This window comes from Oncorhynchus clarkii, chromosome 17 (assembly GCF_045791955.1).
Source record: "Oncorhynchus clarkii lewisi isolate Uvic-CL-2024 chromosome 17, UVic_Ocla_1.0, whole genome shotgun sequence".
Classification (NCBI taxonomy): domain Eukaryota; kingdom Metazoa; phylum Chordata; class Actinopteri; order Salmoniformes; family Salmonidae; genus Oncorhynchus; species Oncorhynchus clarkii.
In genome coordinates, this window is record NC_092163.1 from 70,359,506 (window position 1) to 70,386,254 (window position 26,749).

At 41.9% G+C, this 26,749-nt stretch overlaps 1 protein-coding gene across 5 annotated transcripts in view; it reads right to left on the bottom strand.

Annotated features, from left to right (window-relative positions):
• Nucleotides 1-23,071, bottom strand: part of LOC139371340 (sodium-coupled neutral amino acid transporter 3-like) — a 64,345-nt gene extending 41,274 nt beyond the window's left edge. Inside the window, exon 1 of one of the 5 annotated variants that reach the window (XM_071111685.1) lies at nt 22,690-23,071. The gene's annotated coding sequence lies outside the window, so the exon portion shown is untranslated. Of the gene's footprint in view, nt 1-17,837; nt 18,344-22,689 lie in introns of those variants that run through there. The other 4 variants (XM_071111683.1, XM_071111684.1, XM_071111686.1 and 1 more) reach the window with 4 other exon arrangements.
• Nucleotides 23,072-26,749: the final 3,678 nt, after the last annotated feature.

A 26,749-nucleotide genomic window follows, 5' to 3' on the forward strand; every position in this document is an offset into this window, starting at 1 on the left:
CCAACCGTGAAGCATGGGGGTGGAAGCATCATGTTGTGGGGGTGCTTTGCTGCAGGAGGGACTGGTGCACTTCACAAAATAGATGGCATCATGAGGGAAAAATTATGCGGATATAGTGAAGCAACATCTCAAAAGCTTGGTCGCAAATGGGTCTTCCAACTGGACAATGACCGCAAGCATACTTCCAAAGTTGTGGCAAAATGACCTCAATCCTATTGAAAATTTGTGGGCAAAACTAAAAAAGCGTGTGCGAGCAAAGAGGCCTAGAAACCTGACTCAGTTACACCAGCTCTGTCAGAAGGAATGGGCCAAAATTCACCCAACTTATTGTGAGAAGCTTGTGGAAGGCTACCTGAAACATTTGACCCAAGTTCAAATCAAATCAAATTTTATTTGTCACATACACATGGTTAGCTGATGTTAATGACAGTGTAGCGAAATGCTTGTGCTTCTAGTTCTGACAATGCAGTAATAACCAACGAGTAATCTAACCTAACAGTTTCACAACAACTACAAGTGTAAAGGGATGAAGAAAATGTACAGTATATACATATGAGATGAGTAATGTAGGGTATGTAAACATTATATTAAGTGGCATTGTTTAAAGTGGCTAGTGATACATTTTTTCCATCATTTTTTCCAATATTAAAGTGGCTGGAGTTGAGTCAGTATGTTGGCAGCAGCCACTCAATGTTAGTGGTGGCTGTTTAACAGTCTGATGGCTTTGAGATAGAAGCTGTTTTTCAGTCTCTTGGTTCCTGCTTTGATGCACCTGTATTGACCTCGCCTTCTGGATGACGACACTACAGTGGTAGGCTTGATTACCAACAACGATGAGATGGCCTACAGGGAGGAGGTGAGGACCCTCGGAGTGTGGTGTCAGGAAAATAACCTCACACTCAACGTTAACAAAACAAAGGAGATGATCGTGGACTTCAGGAAACAGCAGAGTGAGCACCCCCCTATCCACATCGAATGGACAGTAGTGGAGAGGGTAGTAAGTTTTAAGTTCCTCGGCGTACACATCACGGACAAACTGAATTGGTCCACCCACACAGACAGCGTGGTGAAGAAGGAGAAGCAGTGGCTCTTCAACCTCAGGAGGCTGAAGACATTTGGCTTGTCACCAAAAGCACTCACAAACTTTTACAGATGTTAATGTTAGTTAATGTTAATGTTAGTGGTGGCTGTTTAACAGTCTGATGACCTTGAGACAGAAGCTGTTTTTCAGTCTCTCGGTCCCTGCTTTGATGCACCTGTACTGACCTCGCCTTCTGGATGATAGCGGGGTGAACAGGCAGTGGCTCGGGTGGTTGTTGCCCTTGATTATCTTTTTGGCCTTCCTGTGACATTGGGTGGTGTAGGTGTCCTGGAGGGCAGGTAGTTTGCCCCCGGTGATGCGTTGTGCAGACCTCACTATCCTCTGGAGAACCTTACGGTTGTGGGCGGAGCAGTTGCCGTACCAGGCGGTGATACAGCCCGACAGTCAAACAATTTAAAGGCAATGCTACCAAATACTAACCGAGTGTATGTAAACTTCAGATCCACTGGGAATATGATGAAAGAAATAAAAGCTGAAATAAATCACTCTCTACTATTATTCTGACTTCACATTCTTAAAATAAAGTGGTGATCCTAACTGACCTAAGACAGGGACTTTTTACTAGGATTAAATGCAGGAATTGTGAAAAACTGAGTTTAAATGTATTTGGCTAAGGTGTATGTAAACTTCAGACTTCAACTGTATATACAGAGAAAATAGTCGGCCCAAGAATTTAACCCTGTGGAACCCCCATAGAGACTGCCAGAGGTCCGGACAACAAGCCCACCGATTTGACACACTGAACTCTATCTGAGAAGTAGTTGGTGAACCAGGCGAGGTAATCATTTGAGAAACCAAGTGTAATGGTCGTCGTCTGATGAGGAAGAATCGGACCAAAGCGCAGCGTGGTAAGTGTTCATGACTTTTATTAAACTGAACACTGAAACAAAAATAACAAAGTGCAAAACAAAACCGAAACAGTCCTGTCAGGTGCAGAACACTAAACAGAAAACAACTACCCACAAAACACAGGTGGGAAAAAGCTATGGTTCCCAATCAGAGACAACGATAGTCAGCTGTCCCTGATTGAGAACCATACCCAGCCAAAACAGAGAAATACAAAACATAGAAAAAAGAACATAGAATGCCCATCCCAAATCACACCCTGACCAAACCAAAATAGAGACATAAAAAGCTCTCTAAGGTCAGGGCGTGACACCAAGGCTATTGAGTCTGCCGATAAGATACATACATGTGTCACGTAAAGAAGGCAAGGGTTGAGGAAATAGGGAATGTTTTTCCTAAAAACTAGGGATTTCGGTAACATAACTTTTCAGTCAGAAATGGCTGTAATTATGTTGCAGCATCAGCAACACGGACAGCAGGATAAACACTTTGATGTTCTGTGACATCGCTGCAGCAGGAAGGAGAGAGAGACAAAGGGTGCTAGTCACACAGTCACTCACAGTTTTGTTTTTTTAACACAGTGCAGCAAGTCTGAGCCTGGCCCGGCGCAATCAAATCAATTGCTGGTCGGACTCCCTCTAGTAATTTGTGTGTCTTCATTATTTAATCAAACAGTGTGCTTAAAGCATCAGACAAGCTCAGTGAATATAGTTGATTTGATTAAAACACATAGGATGTGTCGATATATGGAAAAATACAAGTTTAAAATCTTCGACCAATCGGTTGGTCGAAAGAACAGACGACTCTTAGTCAACCAAGATTTTTTAGTCGGGGACAGCCCAACTTGGTAGACTGCAGGGCTTGCCTGGCAAGAATTGGATCAAGCAGATCCAGGAGTTAATCTATCAAATGTTATTAAAGAGCAGATAAGCCAGCAGAAGGCTAGATATAGATGTAGCTGTGTGTATTCAAACACTGGTACATTTAGGCCTTTATATCCATGGCCCTGGGTGGAGAATGGTGATATAGGTCACTGGCAGGCCACACTTTTTGGAAAATATGAGATGGTCAGTTCGGGATCAGATAAAAGGAGGGACACTCAGTCGCATTTAGAGAGTTAGAGAAAAGGGTTCCAAAAGGGTTCTTCAGCTGTCCCCTTAGGAGAACACATTTTGGTTCCAGGTAGAACCATTTTGGTTCCAGGTAGAACCATTTTGGGTTCCATGTAGAATCCTTTGTGGAAAGGGTCCTACGTGGAACCCAAAACAGTTCTACTTGGAACCAAAAGGGTACAGTGTACCTAAAAGGGTTTTTCGGCTGTCCACATAGGAGAGCCCTTTGAAGAACCTGTGTTGGTTCCAGGTAGAACCCTTTTGGTTCCAAGTAGAACCATTTTGGGTTCCACGTAGAACCCTTTCCACAGAGGGTTCTACATGGAACCAAAAATGGTTCTACATAGATTCAAACCATTTTGGTTCCAGGAAAAAAATGTGGTGAAAAATGTGTCGATGTGCCCTTGAGCAAGGCACTTAATGCTAATTTCTCCCATAAGTCGCTCTGGATAAGAGTGTCTGCTAAATAACACAAATGTAAATGTACTCTTGTTACAGAGATGGGTCCACAGGTAAGACAAGACGTCTTCCATCTTTACACGCACACTTCTTTCCATATTGGTATATTTATCGTAGGTTGTTATGATGCTGTATTTACACTGTATCGTATGTGGCCCTGTGCTATTTGTTTCCTTACTCAGTGCCAATCCAGATGCCAGATGCTCCTGAGAGCATGGCAACTGACCTACAACTGGCCTCCGTAGCCCCACCCAACCCAACCAAACACACAAACCAGGAGTCTATTCACTAGGATCCAAAAGGAAGCAAAATGACTGAAACGGAACTACAGTGCCTTGCGAAAGTATTCAGCCCCCTTGAACTTTGCGACCTTTTGCCACATTTCAGGCTTCAAACATAAAGATATAAAACTGTATTTTTTTGTGAAGAATCACCAACAAGTGGGACACAATCATGAAGTGGAACAACATTTATTGGATATTTCAAACTTTTTTAACAAATCAAAAACTGAAAAATTGGGCGTGCAAAATTATTCATCCCCCTTAAGTTAATACTTTGTAGCGCCACCTTTTGCTGCGATTACAGCTGTAAATCGCTTGGGGTATGTCTCTATCAGTTTTGCACATCGAGAGACTGAAATTTTTTCCCATTACTCCTTGCAAAACAGCTCGAGCTCAGTGAGGTTGGATGGGGAGCATTTGTGAACAGCAGTTTTCAGTTCTTTCCACAGATTCTCGATTGGATTCAGGTCTGGACTTTGACTTGGTCATTCTAACACCTGGATATGTTTATTTTTGAACCATTCCATTGTAGATTTTGCTTTATGTTTTGGATCATTGTCTTGTTGGAAGACAAATCTCTGTCCCAGTCTCAGGTCTTTTGCAGACTCCATCAGGTTTTCTTCCAGAATGGTCCTGTATTTGGCTCCATCCATCTTCCCATCAATTTTAACCATCTTCCCTGTCCCTGCTGAAGAAAAGCAGGCCCAAACCATGATGCTGCCACCACACAGTGGGGATGGTGTGTTCAGCTGTGTTGCTTTTACGCCTAACATAACGTTTTGCATTGTTGCCAAAAGTTCAATTTTGGTTTCATCTGACCAGAGCACCTTCTTCCACATGTTTGGTGTGTCTCCCAGGTGGCTTGTGGCAAACTTTAAACAACACTTTTTATGGATATCTTTAAGAAATGGCTTTCTTCTTGCCACTCTTCCATAAAGGCCAGATTTGTGCAATATACGACTGATTGTTGTCCTATGGACAGAGTCTCCCACCTCAGCTGTAGATCTCTGCAGTTCATCCAGAGTGATCATGGGCCTCTTGGCTGCATCTCTGATCAGTCTTCTCCTTGTATGAGCTGAAAGTTTAGAGGGACGGCCAGGTCTTGGTAGATTTGCAGTGGTCTGATACTCCTTCCATTTCAATATTATCGCTTGCACAGTGCTCCTTGGGATGTTTCAAGCTTGGGAAATCTTTTTGTATCCAAATCCGGCTTTAAACTTCTTCACAACAGTATCTCGGACCTGCCTGGTGTGTTCCTTGTTCTTCATGATGCTCTCTGCGCTTTTAACGGACCTCTGAGACTATCACAGTGCAGGTGCATTTATACGGAGACTTGATTACACACAGGTGGATTGTATTTATCATCATTAGTCATTTAGGTCAACATTGGATCATTCAGAGATCCTCACTGAACTTCTGGAGAGAGTTTGCTGCACTGAAAGTAAAGGGGCTGAATAATTTTGCACGCCCAATTTTTCAGTTTTTGATTTGTTAAAAAAGTTTGAAATATCCAATAAATGTCGTTCCACTTCATGATTGTGTCCCACTTGTTGTTGATTCTTCACAAAAAAATACAGTTTTATATCTTTATGTTTGAAGCCTGAAATGTGGCAAAAGGTCGCAAAGTTCAAGGGGGCCGAATACTTTCGCAAGGCACTGTAGCTTGTCTTCATTGCAAAATATTTGCTAGTGTCCACTAACTCAGGCATCCCTGAGTTTCTCAGGGGGGAAGTTAAGGTGAGTGGGCACCATTAGTAATCGTAGTTAGTAATCGTAGGTGTCTTTCCATTTTTACACCAGAGTCAACATAGTTAATCAGCCAGTATTGACCTGCTCTGGTGCCACACAGAGCCACATGGGAGGTTAACAAACATTTAATCAGCACCAGCCCCCTGCCTGGCTGTCTTGCAGGTGCTGCTGCCCCTGGGAGAGGAACAGAGGCATGGATGTGCGTGCATACAATGTACCACATCCGATCCCGGAGGAGTTTGTATACATTACCACAGCTCCTTGCCCTTCCAAATAAAATATACAGTACCAGTCAAAAGTTTGGACACACCTACTCATTCAAGAGTTTTTCTTTATTTTTACAATTTTCTACATTGTAGAATAATAGTGAAGACAGCAAAAGTAATACACATATGGAATCATGTAGCAACCAAAAAAATTTTAAACAAATCAAAATATATTTTAGATTTTAGATTCTTCAAAGTAGCCACCCTTTGTCCTGATGACAGCATTGCACACTCTTGGCATTCTCTCAACCAGCTACACCTGGAATACTTTTCCAACAGTCTTCACGTAGTTCCCACATATGCTGAGCACTTGTTGACGGCTTTTCCTTCACTTTGCGGTCCAACTCATCCCAAACCATCTCAATTGGGTTGAGGTCGGGTGATTGTGGAGACCAGGTCATCTGATGCAGCACTCCATCACTCTCCTTCTTGGTCAAATAGCCCTTACACCGCCTTGAGGTGTGTTGGGTCATTGTCCTGTTGAAAAACAAATGATAGTCCCACTAAGTGCAAACCAGATGGGATGCCGTTGGCAGCCAAGCTGGTAAAGTGTGTCTCGAGTTCTAAATAAATCACTGACAGTGTCACCAGCAAAGCACCCTCACACAATCACACCTCCACCTCCATGCTTCACGGTGGGAACCACACATGCAGAGATCCTCCGTTCACCTAATCTGCATCTCACAAATAAACAACGGTTGGAACCAAAAATCTCACAGACCAAAGGACAGATTTCCACCGGTCTAATGTCCATTGCTCGTGTTTCTTCTTCTTATTGGTGTCCTTTAGTATTGTTTTTTTTAGCATCAATTTGACCATGAAGGCCTGATTCACACAGTCTCTTCTGAACAGTTGATGTTGACGTGTGTCTGTTACTTGAACTCTGTGAAGCATTTATTCGGGCTGCAATTTCTGAGGCTGGTAACTCTAATTAACTTATCCTCTGCAGCAGAGGTAATGCTGGGTCTTACTTTCCTGTGGCGGTCCTCATGAGAGCCAGTTTCACCATAGCGCTTGATGGTTTTTGCAACTGCACTTGAAGAAACGTTCAAAGTTCTGGAAATTTTCCGGATTGACTAGCATTAATGTCTTAAGTAATAATGGACTCTCATTTATCTTTGCTTATTTGAGCTGTTTGCCATAATACGGTCTACGGTCTTGGATTTACCAAATATCTTCTGTATACCACCCCTGCCTTGTCGCAACACAACAAATTGGCTCAAACGCATTAAAAAGGAAGGAAATTCCACAAATTAACTTTTAACAATGCTCACCTGTTAATTGAAATGCATTCCAGGTGATTACCTCATGAAGCTGGTTGAGAGAATGCTAAGAGAAAAATGGTCATCAAGGCAAAGGGTGGCTACTTTGAAGAATCTCAAATGTAAAATATATTTTGATTTGTTGAACACTCTAGCTCAGTATGTGTAGCCCATTTATCTGATGCTGTCCGGCCAAAAATACTATCCCCCTCAAATACATTGGCTACACATTGTAAGACAGAGGGGCGCTGTTTTGCTCGCTCGGATGCTTTCTCCGGTGAGATAGTTTCAGCCACTTGTGAATTGAATTAAAGTTGGCTGGAAGCTGGAAAAGCTGGAATTATTTTGGACGAACAAGTGAATGTAACCTACTTTTGAATAGGTGGTGCGTCCAATGGGCTAATAAACTAAATATTTAAATACATTTAAATACATTTACCAAAATTATACATTTACTCCTGTCTATACAGAAATAAATAAAGTAATTCAAAATACTTCACCAGAAAGCATGACTTAGGTGAAGAGAATCATTAGCTTATTTTGTTTCAAATCACAAGCTTGTAGGCCTACAGTATGACTCTTTGGGAAGCACACAATTTGGGCAGTACACGTGGCAATAGGACTAGCTGATTATTGAGTTGTGGCTGTCAGTGAAGAGCATCTAAAAAGATAATGTTAAGATAATGTGTCTGGAGTATAATAAATAAAAAATGTTGAGACAAGACGAAGGGGAGGGGTGTGTGGCAAAGATATAGGCATGCCTCTCTCCAGAATGCATGCGCTCAGCTTTCCAGAATGACTCAATTCTTGCACATTCACTGTTTCATTGTGTGCATTGTTTGCCCTTTGATTGTTTATTTTTATCAACTCCCCATTACATACAGTTGAAGTCTGAAGTTTACATACACCTTAGCCAAATACATTTAAACTCCTGACATTTAATCCTAGTAAAAATTCCCTGTCTTAGGTCAGTTAGGATCACCACTTTAATTTAAGAATGTGAAATGTCAGAATAATAGTAGAGAGATTTATTTCAGCTTTTATTTATTTCATCACATTCCCAGTGGATCAGAAGTTTACATAAACTCAATTAGTATTTGGTAGCATTGCCTTTTAAATTGTTTAACTCGGGTCAAACGTTTCAGGTAGCCTTCCACAAGCTTTCCACAATACGTTGGTTGAATTTTGGCCCATTCCTCCTGACAGAGCTGTAGTAACTGAGTCAGTTTTTTAGGCCTCCTCGCTCGCACATGCTTTGTCAGTTCTTCCCACACATTTTCTATAGGGTTGAGGTCAGGGCTTTGTGATGGCCACTCCAATACCTTGACTTTGTTGTCCTTAAGCCATTTTGCCACAACTTTGAAAGTGTGCTTGGGGTCATTGTACATTTGGAAGACCCATTTGTGACCAAGCTTTAACTTCCTGACTGACGTCTTGAGATGTTGCTTCAATATATCCACATAATTTTCCTCCCTCATGATGCCATCTATTTTGTGAAGTGCACCAGTCCCTCCTGCAGAAAAGCACCCACACAACATGATGCTCCCACTCCCGTACTTCACAGTTGGGATGGTGTTCTTTGGCTTGCAAGTCTCCCCCTTTTTCCTCCAAACATAACGATGGTCATTATGGCCAAACAGTTCTGTTCTGCCAGAGGACATTTCTCCAAAAAGTATGATATTTGTCCTCCTGTGCATTTGAAGACCGTAGTCTGGCTTTTTTATGGCGGTTTTGGAGCAGTGGCTTCTTCCATGCTGTGCGGCCTTTCAGGTTATGTCAATATAGGACTTGTTTTACTGTGGATATAGATACTGTTGTACCTGTTTCCTCCAGCATCTTCACAAGGTCCTTTGCTGTTGTTCTGGGATTGATATGCACTTTTCGCACCAAAGTACGTTCATCTCTAGGAGACAGAACGCGTCTCCTTCCTGAGAGATATGACTGCTGCGTGGTCCCATGGTGTTCATACGGGGTACATTCAGGCATATGGAAATTGCTCCCAAGGATGAACCAGACTTGTGGAGGTCTACAATTGTTTTTCTGAGGTCTTGGCTGATTTCTTTCGATTTCCCCATGATGTCAAGCAAAGACGCACTGAGTTTGACGGTAGGCCTTGAAATACATCCACAGGTACACCTCCAATTGACTCAAATGATGTCAATTAGCCTATCAGGTGCATGGTGTTTCCTCTGACACTGGTGTGGCTGGCTTCCGGGTTAAGTGGGCAGTGCGGCTTGGTTATGTTGTGTTTCAAAGGACGCACGGCTTTTAACCTTTGCCTCTCCCCGAGTCTGTATGGGAGTTGCAGCGATGAGACAATATGTAACTACCAATTGGATACCACGAAATTGGGGGGTAAATGTAACCATACAGAAATACAGCCGGTATGGTGCATTTTAATAAAATGTTATTTGTTTAAAAATAGTCGTGTTAAAATATATTACATTACACATTACGCATTTTAAACTTCACGCCAGTAACACTTCTGTATAATCAATACAATCGATAAGAGTGGGAAAAACAGTGCTTATGGTTGTGATAAAAACACCAAAGCATTAACGATTAGTAATCAAATACAGACAACACTTTCTAAAAGCCTATTTCACACTATAGCCTGCTGAATTCACAAGATAACTTCACTTTCATTAGGATTTCAGCACAAATGAAAATGTGACATTGACTTGCCCATGGATTGATGTTTCAGCATTGTCTCAATGAAAAGTTCAGCATTCACTAGCCACGTGTGACATGCACGAGCAGTTACAAACCTGCTAGTGTTAGCGGCAGGCGGACAAGCAATATTGTAGTACAGATGTAGCTCGAGCTGGAATGTGAAAATAACTGAAAATGGTCAGCTTTAGAAAACCCTGAGTAGATCTAGCTTGCTTCATAGGACACCCCTCTGACATGAGGTGAGTTGAAAGAGCCTGAGTGCTGTCATTAATCCAGCACAGAGCCGGGGGTGAGAGGGGCTAAGTGGGCAATGGGCACATGTGGATGGATGAGGAGATGCCCACTGCCCAGGCCGTGTGTCAGGAGCAGCCACCACGAGGTGCCAACACAAAGATCCTGGTAGTGCCTGCTCCTCACCCTCCTTAGCCACGTGCCCGCTGAGTGCTCAGAGACAAAGGGACACATGATCACTTTCCCTCCTGCCTGCAGCCCTCTGAATGGGATGGGACCCTCTGCAGTCCACATTGGCAAAGTTGACAATAGGGTGTGTGTGTGTGTGTGTGTGTGTGTGTGTGTGTAGGAGGGGTATTGTCTCTCTCGTTGCAGAAGCAGGTTATGCAACCTACAGTTAAAAAAAAAACATGAACTCATACTTAACATTTGCTTTGACATGACGACATCATCGCTTGTGTTATGCGGCTTGTGATTACGTGAGTAATGTTAATCAGCAATATAATGCCAATATAAAATATTTGGCATAATTTGTGTGACGATTCATTTGTGGGGCAAAATGTTCTAGTTTGGATTTGCATCTCTTCCTCCCTAGATGAACCTTGGGCTGTCTGTAATGTGCTTTTCCCATCAGCAGTTTGTTCATAGTTGTTCGCTAGTTTGTTACCTTGTATTTCAGAGAGAGTTTTCCAGCAATAGAACTGGGATGACACTGTAGACGTCTCACCCACCATCCCATTCTCACACTGCCTGGGCTTACACCTCCCAAATTAGGGTTGTGTTTTTCACCTTGTCGGCTCAGGTATTCAAACCAGCAACCTTTCAGTTACTGGCCCAACAGTCTAACTGCTAGGCTACCTGACACCTTAAAAGCACGGAGATACATACACACAGAACACAGCCAAGTGGACTGGATCCAGCGACTGTGTGACGGGATTGGGGTGCCCCTGGGCCATGGGCACAGACAGTCCACGTTGAGAAATGCAGCTGTTCTTCTCCGTTACACGTCTCATCAAATTCTGTCACGTCAGGCGACAATTATAATAGCTTGCGGGAAACCATTGAAATGTACTGAAGCCAGAGTGACATGATATTTGATATGTAACCCAGTGATCCCACTGTAATGGAAAACCATGATAGCTGTGGTACTTTCCATAGACCATTTGTATTATTTATTTATTATGGATTATGTAGGAGAGGCTTCCATTAAAGAACACCCTCTGAGTGCTGTTACTCTTCCTGGGGTCCAGCAAAATGAAGGCAGTTGATACAATTTTAAAAACATTACAATAAATTCACTGATTTTCCAACACACTGTTCACCCTCGGGTGCCTACTCCACCACCACATATCTACAGTACAAAATCCGTTTGTACGTATATGTCTGTGGCCTCACAGTCCCGCTGATCCATAAGGTATATTTTTTATCTCTTTTTTAAATCACATCCTACTGTTACTTGATGTGGAATATTCTTTATTTTACCTTTATTTAACTTGGCAAGTCAGTTAAGAACAAATTCTTATTTACAATGACGGTCTAAGAACAGTGGGTTAACTGCCTTGTTCAGGAGCAGAACAACTAATTTTTACCTTGTCAGCTCGGGGATTCAATCCAGCAACCTTTCAGTTACTGGCCCAGTGCTCTAACCACTAGGCTACCTGCCGCCCCATGGGTGTCTGAGCTGTGCGCCAGTAGTTCAAACAGACAGCTCGGTGCATTCAACATTCCAATACCTCTCATAAATACAAGTAATGATGAAGAAAATCTCTCCTCCACTTTGAGCCAAGAGAGATTGACATGCATATTATTAATGTTAGCTCTCTGTGTACATACAAGGGCCAGCCGTGCTGCCCTGTTCTGAGCCAAATGCAATTTTCCTAAGTTCCTTTTGGTGGCACCTGACCACACGACTGAACAATGGTCCAGGTGCGACAAAACTAGGGCCTGTAGGACCTGCCTTGTTGACAGTGCTGTTAAGAAGGTAGAGCAGCACTTTATTATGAACAGACTTCTCACCATCTTAGCAACTGTTGTATCAATATGTTTTGACCATGACAGTTTAGCCACCTCAACTTGCTACATTTCCACATGATTTATTACAGGATTTAGTTGAGGTTTACGGTTTAGTGAATGATTTGTCCCAAATACAATGCTTCTAGTTTTAGAAATATTTAGGAGTAACTTATTCCCCGCCACCCACTGAAACGTACTGCTACTCTTTGTTCAGTGTTGCAGTCATTTCAGTCGCTGTAGTAGCTGACATGCATAGTACTGAGTCATCCGCATACATACAGTGGTTGCTCCACTAAAAGTTTTGCGATTATGCTTAGAGGTAATTTGTGGTTTAGTACGGTACCCTGCGTCACTACTTCCTTTCTCCAGGCCAGCGCAAGGGGGAGTTAGAGCTCTGATTATGCTTTTGGTGTCTCTGTAGTACTGGAGCCTACTCCTGGCCAGTCACATTGTACAATGGCGCAGTGGTCTAAGACAGTGCAGCCTGAGTTGTTACAGATGCTGGTTCAATACCTGTGCCAGCCTCGACTGGGAGACCCATGATATGACTGTAGGTTTTTGGTTTCTCTCCCTCTAAAAACAGAAATAAATCATTCTAAATAACAAACTGGCTTTGTTTACAAATTAGTAACAATGTCTAACCCCATGTTCAAGAATGGCCTTTTTCTCACTCATTTGACTTTATTTGAAAACGAAATCATCTCCAAAATATTGTTATTTTTTAAACAAAGCGATTATTATTATTATTAATTTAGAATTATATAAAAGCCCCTTGGACAGTCACACAGATATATTATTAACCCTATTGTTAGCAGGACAATATATATCGTCATATGGGTCATGGCTCTCGAGTGGCACACAATGGGATTGCCTTGCAGTTCTCCAGCTGTATCCACTGAAATAGAGGTGGGCGCGCGAGGTTCAAGGCACGAGGGTAGGGGGCTTTCCGTATTTCAAAATGACAATGCTTGTCTTTCATAATTTGGCCAGATATACTTGGATGTGTAGTGTCAGCGTTTTTTGCTGGAATGTCATGCCTAAATTTGCTAATCTTGCCAATGAAAAAAACATTAAAGTATTATTTGGTTTTGTGATGAATGAGCCATCTGATTCAATGAATGATGGAGCTGAGTTTGCTTTTTTCCCAAAAAATATAATTTAAGGTGTTCCAAATCTTTTTACGATCATTCTTTATGACATTAATCTTTATTTCTGTCACACCATGATCTGTTTCACCTGTTTTTGTGCTTGTCTCCACCCCCTTTCAGGTGTCGCCCATCATCCCCATTATCCCCTGTGTATTTCTACCTGTGTTCTCTGTTTGTCTGTTGCCAGTTCGATTTGTTTGTGAAACCTACAAGCGTTTGTTCCCCTGCTCCTGTTTTCGAGTCCTTCCCGGTTTTGACCTCTCTGCTTGCCCTGACCCTAAGACTGCCTGCCGTCCTGTACCTTACTGTTATGGGATTTTTATGAATGACTAAATGATGTATACATTTAACTTAGAACTATAACTAAACATAATACTACTCTGTTACTGTATGAATGTATGAATCTTATTATAATCATAATACTGAATATAATGTGTGTAGTTTTAGTCAAGAATTAGAACAAGGACTTTATGTTCTTTGTTAGAAACTAATGGAACTATCGTCAGACCGGCTGGAATAATGTGTTCCTTACAGGACATTCTGTCCCTACCCAGGGAGGGGAGAGACCGTGGGCTTGTTGTAGATTGTTTAACAGGTGGCAGACAATGTGAGAAGGCTTGTGAACTATATTGCCATTGTATCTGAGAGGAGGAGGGACATTTATGACGAAATGTGAGGTATATAAACCAATGTACATGGTATTATGACCAGAGCTCTCGAGAATAAACGCTATTGGCTAATTTTGGTGGCTGGTCTCTGTCCATTTTATGCAAATAAGAACCTTACAAATTCTCAGAAACAGACAGTGTTTTAATTGAATTGGTTAATGAACACATTAACAGTAAATTAATCTAACACTTACCCCACCTCTCTGAATTATTGACCCCTGCCTGCCTTTGACCTGTTGTTTGCCTGCCCCCGTTTAAGGAATAAACTTTTGTTTCTTCAACACTGTCTGCATCTGGGTCATACCTTAAATGTGATGGTATCATAGTGTAGTTTCTTCTTCTTTTTATTCAGTTTAGTCACATGATTTCTCAATTTACATAGCATGGTGTAGTAACACATGGTTAACGGATGTAGTAGCTCTATGACAACACACTGGTGTAGAATGTGACGTCTACACACAGAAGGTTAGTCAAGGTCAAGAGTCATAAGAAGAGCTCTAGAATATGGTGAGTGCCAGGCACGTAAGCAATATTAACAGAGCTACACAGATACTTTTCACCTAGAACCTGATCCAACCAAACAGACACAGGAGGAGTGCACTACAAAAGTGTTTTACCCCTGTCCTCAAACCAAGCAAACAAAGTGCAACCAAAGCATTTTCAAACCTGGTAAAAAGACAACATGTGAAAATTGTTTTACGCAAATGAACCCCTCCCTTTTACAAACCTGGTTAAGCAAAGCCAACACAAACCATTTTGTGATGCAAACTCCCTCCCTCCTCTCTGGTTTGGTTCTGGCAAACTTTCTGAGCTTACTTCATTATAGACGTTAGCTGGCTACTTAGAATATAGCTCTAAGAAACAGCCTAGTAACAGAGTGTTAGCCACAGGGCAACTTTGCAATAAGACTCCAGGCCCTTCTTCGCTTCTTCTGACACTTGAGGCACAACTTTGGGTCTGAGCCCAGGTCAGGATAGCTCCACTGGCTCGGCTTACACTTGTGACTGTGCAAACTAAAGGTTTACCTCACACGACTCTGTAACATCACACGCTCTGTCGGTCTCTGTCTGTGTGAGATTGCACTATGCTGAACTCTGATTTACTCCCGTTATTCAAAGCCCCTGTCGGAATAAAACACCTTCATACATAGCTGCGCAATCATAGTTTAATGGCTGTAGTGTTTTAATGAAGCGGTATATCAGGAGTTGTACAGCAGCAGCCAGAAGGCCAGTTTCCCTGTGAGGCTCCAGTAAAAGCCTCTTTACAGCTGCTTTATACCTCAGCTGTTATATTGTTAGTTTTTCATGGAAGATCATAATATGATCTTATCTAAATATTTAAATATTATTTCAGACATGGCCGGTGACATACTACAGTACTCTACCAACTAGGAAAATTATACAGTTATAACTATCAGCATTCCTTCATGAAAGCAATGGCATGGCTTGGCATCCTTTGGAATATGCTGGGCTGGAAACCTAAACAGTACAACTTCAGTCAGGCACCAGCAGCTATATAAGGACCCTATAGGTGGCTGGAACAATACATAAAAACATATAAACAAACACGGGTAACTGTCCTGTGACTTGATCCATATAAATACAGAATGTCAAATGACAAGGTCATGTCTGAAGGGGACCCATCCGGGCCAGATAGGGAAAGGACTGGGATAAGAATAAACTCCACTTTAACGGAGCTGGCGGCTTGGCTCAAACAGAACTATTCACAGGGCTCTTCACTTCAGACTGACAGGAGAGCACAGCTGCCTCTTTCCCATCCAGCCTGGTCCCAGGACAGACCTACCAGCCACCCCTCCAATCGCAGGACAGACCCACCAGCCACCCCTCCAATCCCATCTTGAATGCGGAGCCAGGTCAACCAATCAGCTACTCCAACACGCCATGCCCTAGTTGGGGTGGGGGGGGGGGGGGGGGGGTCAATGACTGGAGCCCTGCTTATCAGCCCTGTTCTCCAACCTCACCGGTAAAGTTCTCTGTTTCATTTACGGACCGGGGAGAAAACGCAATAACTCCAAAACAGTGAAAAGATTGTTCACGTGCAAAATGTCCAAATGTCATCAGTTTAACCGGTTTTAAGGAAATTAAAAGCTGAGGAAACAATGAAACATGTTTCTGATAAGACTTCAGTTTGTCTTGAGTGCATATTTTATGAGGTTGAAAGACTGTGTGTTTGCATTGACAGTGTCACAGGTAACACGTTATACATGCATTTGCATTTTCTCAAGAGGTGCTGAAAGAAATAAGTCATATTTCTCCATTCCTGTTTCCGAGACAAAATTAACATTTGTTGTACAATTCTACTGCAAGAAATGCATAATTCTGCAGGAGTTAATATCATATTATACTACATGTGAGATGTTATAGGCCTATAGTCGGTGTCCAGATTTCAGTTACCATTCTGTTAAACCCATATGAACTTAAATTATAAATATTATTTAATTCATCGATACAGGTATACTTGTGAGTGGGATTTCAAAGGTGCATGTAAACAGCTTATCCTGAATAAGACCTTACGAGGGTTATGAGCCACTATCTGGAATACTCTGAGCATGTAAACATGGTCATTGATTTATTTATACACTAGATGACTGAAAGGGGGTGCCGTTTTGAAGCCTCCACCCGTCTATCTTGGCACTTTCTAACCACCATTGTAAAACATATTTTGGAAGCTATAGAAATACATTTATTAACGTCTACAATTTTTTTTGCCATGTTTATTATATTACAGACACCCTAGTGCATACATTTAAACAATAGTATATGAGCTAAACATTAACATAAAAAATATATATAAAAACATTTTCCTTTAAGTATATTTTTTGGAAAGTTCTGTTACTGTCCCCACTACGACAACAACACACTTAAATACATGTAATTTAGTACTTAAAATATATAATTGACATACTGTAGAATTACATTCCTAAGGAGGACTGCTTCTTCTGGGGAGTGTCAATACGGCCGACCAGTGGCTTCAGAGCCTCTCAATGGCCAATACATAGCATCAGCAATCAGGGTTTATATACATCATTGGTTTTGAGGTGGGAGTGTGGGAGGTAGGCATACTGGGAAATAAATGGTCCCCCATGCGGTCTATGATACTTATCCACTGCTACATTCCACATGACCAGGACTCATATTTCAACAAAGTATGGGCAAAGGCTACTTATACTGGCCTGAAAAAGCTTGTTTAAAATCAAAGAATGTCTGAGGTACTATTGCTCCATTATGTGGGGGAGAGGGGGGACCTATATACAACAAGAAACTTGCTCTTTAAAAAATCTGATTGAATAGAAATAAATTGATTAGCACAATGGATATCATTTATCCCACATACCCATCACATGTTGTCTCGTTCAATGAGGGGGTTTCCTTACAAAAATCGGTGTCTGCTATCTATTCCTTGCAAAATCATATGCATAGACCATTATACCATTCATTTAGGTACTCTCAGGGGCCATGCATGCTCTGTTTTTTTAATGGTTATGCTATCTGGCAATGAAACTTGAGTCACATGTGCCAACACACATGGAGTGCACAAGATATTGTGAAGGTGGCAAAATCAAATGGAAATGTGTTTTTTTATGTAGTCTTCAAGGCACCAAAGTCTGGACGAGTAAGACACAATGAAACGAATTGACAGTTTTCTTCCAAGAAGGCACATGTTGGTGACATTTGCGCGTAACGCCATAGGCCTATTAATATTTGTGAGGGGGAAAACTAAACTAATGGATAAGAAATAAGGCACATTAAATCGTATATGGTATATGAAGGCATTGCTCATTCATGTGAATAAGGAATGGTTATTTTTATTTTTCATTGTCTTCACCAACGTGTTGGCAGTACGCGTCAATTGAGTTTCATAAATGGAATAGATTCTTGAACTTCAATTTTGAATGAACTATGTATTCACTTGTGGAACAATCAATCAAAACATTCGACAATTCAGTGAACAATGAATCGTGTTTCTTTACACAGAGGCAAGCGTTGAAATACTGTTAAAATCTTACCAGTTGAGTCGAGTGCCACGCTGTGAATTAATTCCGCGTTTAATTATATATTTTACAACTCTTTACTCTCAACGCTGTCCTCTTCTTTTCTTGACTCCTCGGTCTCTTCTGTTTTTTATCTCTAAGATAATAACGCGCACTCAATTATCTCATGTAGTTTGTAGTAAAATAAAAATGTTCATTGAGAGATGAACCGCATTTGTAAATGGACTATAGCTGAGCTGTATGGCTTGTTTTAAGTTCCGCCTCCCCTGTCGGTGTCCGCTATCTATTCTATTCGTTCAAGGTTCCCACTCACTGTGCGCGTGGTGAGGAAATAATCGGAAACGCACGGTGGGTTACTTTCATGTCCTTAGTTTTTACTGCCTGTAATGTACCGTAGCGAATTCGGTGGGTAGCCCTGATCCGGACTCGTCAAGCAAACACATTAACCATTATGCCAAGATGTCCAAACCTTCTGATGAGATCACCAGGTGTTGGGTTAAGGTAGCTACAATACTAACCATACGATATGCATGCAGCAATGCCATGTAGGCTCATGTAGACTTAGTTGAAGCATTTTGTCAGGCTATTGGAACACCTCTCAGAACCGTATCCTACATATGTTAATCAAGCATCATGCCCTGTCTATTTACAAATGGGCCCCTCATGATGAGTTCAGATTGTTTTGTGACCCCCACCACCATCAGAGTTGCCCATCCCTGATTTACATCATGAAATGTTATAGAGCTGGGTGGAGAGCAATATCGAGTAAATTGACATTCTTAGGCTTCATGCAAGGCACTTGTACTTGGATATGCACGCCAAGTCGCCTACTATACCCATATTTGACGGAGTCCCATTAAAGAGCCTAATTGGTTGCCGTGCCAAACTGAGATTTGTCACCAAGGTCTCTGTTGTGAGGATGCCATGTCTCTGGAATGGGAAGTGGGAGGATCAGATACCTCATGGTGAGAAATGAGAGAGAACAACAAGGCTAGAGAGCCTTTAGACTGGCCAGAGGGGGAGAGGTCAATGTTTGAGCTGACAGATGAATAGACCAACTGCGCGACACTTCACAAATTAATTGTTTTAATTTAATGGTTCTGCACCAGGCTTGGTTGAGTTATACTGCCACACATGCGTTGTGGGTTATTTTGGTTTCCACCCCTGAGGAAATCTGGTGTGTGTGTGTGTGTGTGTGTGTGTGTGTGTGTGTGTGTGTGTGTGTGTGTGTGTGTGTGTGTGTGTGTGTGTGTGTGTGTGTGTGTGCATGCCCGTGTTGAGAATGGCTGGTAGGGGGGTTACTTAGACCCCAGAGCTGTCCTGACAAAGACTTATGACTTTGATGTGCTTTTAATGTGTGCTTTTATAATTAAATTAAATAATCACCACTGGGTATTTGTTTTAGAACTCTGTTAATTGGCTTGTCGTGTTTGAGCTCTATTTTACTGAGAGGGAAACAATTATGAGCAATGTAATAGCACTTCCTATTATTGGGAAGTGGAAAAAAGTTAACTTTGTCAGTTTATTTCCTGTCTGCTTGAAATAAGTAAATAATCATCCAGTACGACTGTATGATACATAAAGTATCAAACTGCTGGGTTCTTTTACCAAAACAGTGTCTTACCCACTGAGTTTGGCCTCTGTCTCCATCCTTCAGTGGGATCCAGCTTTCCATCCCAGATCATGGATCACTGGTGATGCCACGAGGCAAAATATATCTTATCCAATACCCATTCATTGACTGACTTGTCTGAGAAACACAACAATTGCAACAGAAGTGTCAATGATAGTAATGGAAGAAGTTTCTGTGGTATTTCTTATTGGTTATTGACCAAACAACCAACCCTTTGACCTAAATCTAAATCAAGCTAGTAGGAAGGGGAGGTATGGTGAGGAGGTTGGAGGTCAAAGCTGCTCGGCCGTCTATATGGACCACTTGGATCTTGTTCATTATTGAAACAGGAAAAATTATTCTTTCTGTAATGTGATAGACTGGTTGTCCTCAACATGTCTCAGTAGTGCATGCAGGGCCCAAGTTGCCCCATGAAAGGCAATGCTTCTGTCTGGATCACTACGCACAGCTCACTACGCCACACAGACACACAGCTCAAAACGCCATACAGATCACTACACAACACAGACACACAGCTCATTACGCCACAGACACACAGCTCACTACGCCACACAGCTCACTACGCCGCACAGACACACAGCTCACTACGACAAAAAGCTCATTACGCCACACAGACACACAGCTCAATATGCCGCACAGACCACTACAAAACACAGACACACAGTTAACTACTTCACGCAGACACACAGCTCACTAAGCCACACAGCTCACAACGCAACACGGACACACAGCTCACTACACCACACAGCTCACTACGACACACCTCACTACGACACACAGACACAACGCTCACTACGCCACACAGACACACGTCTCAATCCTCCATACAGACACACAGCCCACTACCCCGCACAGACACTCAGCTCTCTACGCCACACAGACACATAGCTCACTACGCCAACCAGACAAACAGCTCACTACACCACACAGACACACAGTTCACTCCTCCATACAGACACACAGCTCACTACGCCAAACAGACACACAGCTCACTATGCCACACAGCTCTCAACACCACAAAGACACTCAGCTCACTACGCCACACATACACACAGTTCACAGTGTCTCCTGACCCCTCCTGTCTCAGCCTCCAGTATTTATGCTGCATGTGTCGGGGGGCTAGGGTCAGTTTGTTATATCTGGAGTACTTCTCCTGTCCTATTCGGTGTCCTGTGTGAATTTAAGTGTGCTCTCTCTAATTCTCTCTTTCTCTCTTTCTTTCTCTCTCTCGGAGGACCTGAGCCCTAGGACCATGCCTCAGGACTACCTGACATGATGACTGCTTGCTGTCCCCAGTCCACCTGGCTGTGCTGCTGCTCCAGTTTCAACTGTTCTGCCTTATTATTATTGGACAATGCTGGTCATTTATGAACATTTGAACATCTTGGCCATGTTCTGTTATAATCTCCACCCGGCACAGCCAGAAGAGGACTGGCCACCCCACATAGCCTGGTTCTTCTCTAGGTTTCTTCCTAGGTTTTGGCCTTTCTAGGGAGTTTTTCCTAGCCACCGTGCTTCTACACCTGCATTGCTTGCTGTTTGGGGTTTAGGCTGGGTTTCTGTACAGCACTTTGAGATATCAGCTGATGTACGAAGGGCTATATAAATACATTTGATTTGATTTGATTTACTATGCCACACATCTCCCAATGCCACACAGACACACATCTCACTACGCCAGGCAGACACACAGCTCACTACACCACACAGCTCACAACACCACAAAGACACCTAGTTTACTATAACACACAGACACACAGCTCACTACATCACACAGGCACACAGCTCACTATCCACACAGACCACTACACCACACAGACACACAGCTCACTACGCCACACAGACACACAGCTCACTACGCCACACAGACACACAGCTCAATACGCCACACAGACACACAGCTCAATACGCCACACAGACACACAGCTCACTACTCCACACAGACCGCTACGACACACAGCTCACAATCAAAGTGGTATGATATGTTAAGGTGATATGGTTAAATATGACAGACGGTTACATAAGGCAAAAACAAAAGTAAGGTAGTTGGTCGGCCATATAACTTGAACGTCTAGCAACCCAAACGTTGCAAGTTTGAATCTCATCACGGACAACTTTAGCATTTAGCTGGGCTTTTCAATGACTTACTACTTTTTGGCTACTTTGCAACTGCTTAGTAAGTTTGCTAACCCTTCCCCTGACTTTAACCTTTTTAGTCAACCTTTCCTCTAACCTTACCCCTAACCCCTAACCCCTAACCCTAACCCCTAGCCTAGCTAACGTTAGCCAGCTAGCTAGAATTCGTAACATATCATATGTTTCGCAAATTCGTAACATATAGTACGTTTTGCAAATAATACCAATTGTAATTAGTAACATATCATACGAAATGGGTGATGGACATCCACAAATAAATACATACCATACGAAATGTAACATATCATACTAAACCTAAATCATACTAATGTATATGCAGAATAATACGAAATGCTCTGAGACCGGCTTCATGGTTAGGTCATTTAGGGTGGCTCATGTTCACTACCTTTAATGACCTGCCCGCCCCGTTTGACGACCCCCTCTTTGTCAGTGAGGCTGGTCACCACGGAGACAGACTTTTTATAATGTGAGGCCCTCGGGGCCCAGCCACCCAGGGGGGCGGTACTAAAGGAGATTTACAGGCAGCTGTGTCAGTCCACAACAACAACAGCATCAACAGCACGCTGACATTCACAACCAGCTTAGAGTTATACCCCAGACCTTTCTGGGAAAATGATGAAAAACAAAGCAGTTTAATATCCAAGATTGTTGTCCCTGCAGTCAAGCCAACTGTGCTTCAGGAAAGGTGTGAGAATACTTGATATTAAAATATATTAATTTAATCTGATCAGAGACAATATACTCTTACTGTATAGTATATGACAAGGAAAGGAAACAGCACAGGAATCCTGTGAATTTTAGCACGTTTCAATCCCTCACTGGGGGACAATTGGTTGGATCAAGCATTTTCTCCTCTCAACATGGAACCATCCAACAACTGAAATTAATGAATTACATTTAATGGATGAGAGCAATACACTGACTGTGTACTGAAGGCCTAGAGCTATTGGACTTACCTCCATGGTCAAGGGGTCACTTCTGTGCCAAAAGTATATGTTCTATTACAGGTTCTTTGAACTCATTCCAATTCCAAAGAGAATGACTCACAATTGAAGAACTGTTCTCTGTTCTGCTTACCTTGACTACTTTGCAGATTCTGTGTTGCTTAAGGCGTTGCAATGCTCCGAATGATAGCATGCCATAGCTCTCTGTTGTTCATGACAGCTGGTTTTCTAGGTCCTCTGTTCTGAGACCAGTGTATAGACCGATGTTGTCCATGTAGGTTTCAAGTGTTCTTCCAGGAGGTCTTGAGGCCCATGACAGGGACCCCACAGCATGAGACTGGTGGAAACTAGTTCAGGATCCCAGAAACAGCGATTCAACAGTAAAACATCAGCAATTAAGAGCACATTTAAGATTTTGTTTAAAATGATTAAAGATTACATTTAATTTGAACTTTAAATTGAGTATTGGTAAGGAATATATATCTCACTTCTGTGTTGTTGCATATTACACCAATGGTAAATAAATCTTCCTCTCTTTACACAGAGTGGAAGATTATGTAACGGAATCGATTCAACCTCCAAATTGGTTCCCGTGAAGAGTCATTGCGTTTTTTCAGCCAATGTACATAGAGGTGGATTGTGAACGCAACTGTACCGCAAGTCCCTCTCCCTACGTCACCCTACATTGTGAAACTGTTCCTTCATCTCATAATGACTGGTTAAATTTGCTCACTACGTCATGTTTGTTCTGTACCTGGAAGGCTGAACTGAAGAATACTCTAGATGCATAACTAACTGGGTCAGCTAGGCACCATGGTTTCCGCAATGATGACCCCATGAACTTTTGGCCGCTGTCTCACTATTGTAAACAATATGAATGTGTTGAAAATTACCCTGTTAAAGGAATGTGGCACCTGAATCTCATTATGACCCACAATGTCACACAGTGCAGGGCCCAGAAACGTGAGGCATTTCCTGTCGATACCAGCCAATCCCAGTCGTTCACAAGTTTCCAACCCAAGGCGGCATCACCCCCCAGGACACCTCGTCCCCCCAGAGCTAAACAATCTTATCACTCTGCTCATGTGTTACTTTATTCACAAATCAGTCTACCGGTAGCCTATGTGGAATGTGCCAGTACCTTCCTAAAATTGAGTTGCATCCCTTTTTTCCCTCAGAACATCCTCAATTCATCGAGGCATGGACACTACAAGGAGTCGAAAGCGTTTCGACTCCTTGTAGAGTCCATGCCTCGATGAATTGAGGATGTTCTGAGGGAAAAAAGGGGTGCAACTCAATTTTAGGAAGGTGTTCCTAATGTTTTGTACATTCAGTGTATATGAAGATGACATTCAAATAGCAGTAGGGCAGACAGGCAGTCTAAGTAGAAGTGTTCTTTTTTCCTGCTTGTCAGTATCTACTAGCTACAGCATAGGTTACATTATTTGATGGGAACTTACAGACAGCATAAAACCAAGAAAGATTTACAAAAATCCTGTCTGAAAATACATTCCACATAGGATACTGGCACATTCCACATAGGCTACCGGTAGACTGATTTGTGAATAAAGTAACACATGAGCAAAGCGTGATAAGATTGTTTAGCTCTGGGGGGGCGAGGTGTCCTGGGGGGCGATGCCGCCTTGGGTTGGAAACTTGTGAACGACTGGGATTGGCTGGTATCGACAGGAAATGCCTCACGTTTCTGGGCCCTGCACTGTGTGACATTGTGGGTCATAATGAGATTCAGGTGCCACATTCCTTTAACAGGGTAATTTTCAACACATTCATATTGTTTACAATAGTGAGACAGCGGCCAAAAGTTCATGGGGTCATCATTGGGGAAACCATGGTGCCTAGCTGACCCAGTTAGTTATGCATCTACAGTATTCTTCAGTTCAGCCTTCCAGGTACAGAACAAACATGACGTAGTGAGCAAATTTAACCAGTCATTATGAGATGAAGGAACAGTTTCACAATGTAGGGTGACGTAGGGAGAGGGACTTGCGGTACAGTTGCGTTCACAATCCACCTCTATGTACTTTCTTTAATTCCAATAACTAGTGACTAATCCACTGGGTCACTCTGGTTTACAGGGTACATTTTGTTACAAATAATCAAATAAACAATTTGTGAAGAAGTTAAGTACAGGAAATAACTTACGTAGTATTTATTAACTGTTTGGATCTAACTATGTTGATTTTGTCAGCAATGCAAATCGACTGATTGAGGTAATGATTTCAGCCAATGTATTATAGCGGTTTATTACATATCTATAAACTTAGAAATAACCTTTTTTAACTACTAATGAACCCATTTATGAATGCTTTTTAAGTATACCTTAATTAATGTAAAGTGTTACCTTGATTGAATTTGACAGTTGACTTCTTGACCTGCCGCCAGATTAAATGTCTGAGTCTCAGACTCCAATGTAAGTCTTTAATGTGTAACCATGTGGCACCCCCATGGTTATGTCTTAATTGAGACTTGACAAATCATTCTGCATGCTTTAATCGTAGTAATATGAGTAATGACTTATTTGTCGTCTCTCTGTGTACCCTTTGACCTCCCTGCTGCCACATACAGAACGCCAACAGACAGGATTTGGGGGAAATTCTGTGTCCTCACCTGAAGTTCACATAGAATATATGCTTTGTAAGTTAAGGGATTTATCTTAAAACACTACTTATAGGAAAAGGGAGATTAAAACCCCCCAAATAAAGGAATGTAAATGTCTCAGAGTAGAGATGGAACCCAACCCAGTCTTTAATTAACCCAGTCTTAATTCTTCTGAGAGTGTTGGACTGGATGATATTATAATTATAAACTCATATCCAAAAGCCAGAACATGAATTGACTGGTATTGTTAAAACCTGTTGTGACTAGAGGGCAGTATTTTCATTTTTGGAAAAAAAACGTTCCCGTAGTAAACAGGATATTTTGTCAGGACAAGATTCTAGAATATGCATATAATTGACAGCTTAGGATAGAAAACACTCTAAAGTTTCCAAAACTGTAAAAATATTGTCTGTGAGTATAACAGAACTGATGTTGCAGGCGAAACCCTGAGAAAAATCCAATCCGGAAGTGCCTCATGTTTTGAAAGCGCTGCGTTCCAATGAGTCCCTATTGAGCAGTGAATGGGCTATCAACCAGATTACTCTTTCTCCGTATTCCCGAAGGTGTCTACAGCATTTGTGACGTAGTTTTACGCATTTATGTTGAAGAATACCCGTAAGCGACTATATTGCGCAAGTGGTCACCTGATGCTCCCAGAGAGATTCTCACGTAAAATACAGAGGTAGCCATTACTCCAATCGGTCCTACTGAAAAACGAATTGTCCCGATGGATATATTATCAAATAGATATTTGAAAAACACCTTGAGGATTGATTATAAACAACGTTTGCCATGTTTCTGTCGATATTATGGAGCTAATTTGGAATATTTTTCGCAGTTTTCGTGACTGCAATTTCCGGGCGATTTCTCAGCCAAACGTGAAGAACAAACGGAGCTATTTCGCCTACAAAAATAATATTTTTGGAAAAAAGGAACATTTGCTATCTAACTGGGAGTCTCGTGAGTGAAAACATCCGAAGCTCATCAAAGGTAAACGATTTAATTTGATTGCTTTTCTGATTTCCGTGACCAAGTTACCTGCTGCTAGCTGGACAAAATGCTATGCTAGGCTATCGATAAACTTACACAAATGCTTGTCTAGCTTTGGCTATAAAGCATATTTTGAAAATCTGAGATGACAGGGTGATTAACAAAAGGCTAAGCTGTGTCTCAATATATTTCATTTGTGATTTTCATGAATAGGAATATTTTCTAGGAATATTTATGTCCGTTGCGTTATGCTAATTAGTGTCTGGCGATGATTACGCTCCCGCATGCGGGATGGGGAGTCACTAGAGGTTTTAATGATTGTGAAAATGTGTCCAGACTTGGGATTTACATTTGTACAATAAACAGTTAATAATAGAAAATCACTAAATTCACTGGCTTTAGGTTCACCTCTATCATCTCAGGGCATGTTCCAGGAGATATCTTACATTTTGATATCAGTAGTAAAAGGACACAATTTAGAAGAAACAAGAGTCCTCTGAAAGCTATGGGATGTACATTGTAGGAACCCATCTATTCTCCACTCTGTTTCTATCTAGATCCTAAGGGAAAGAGACACACCCCTT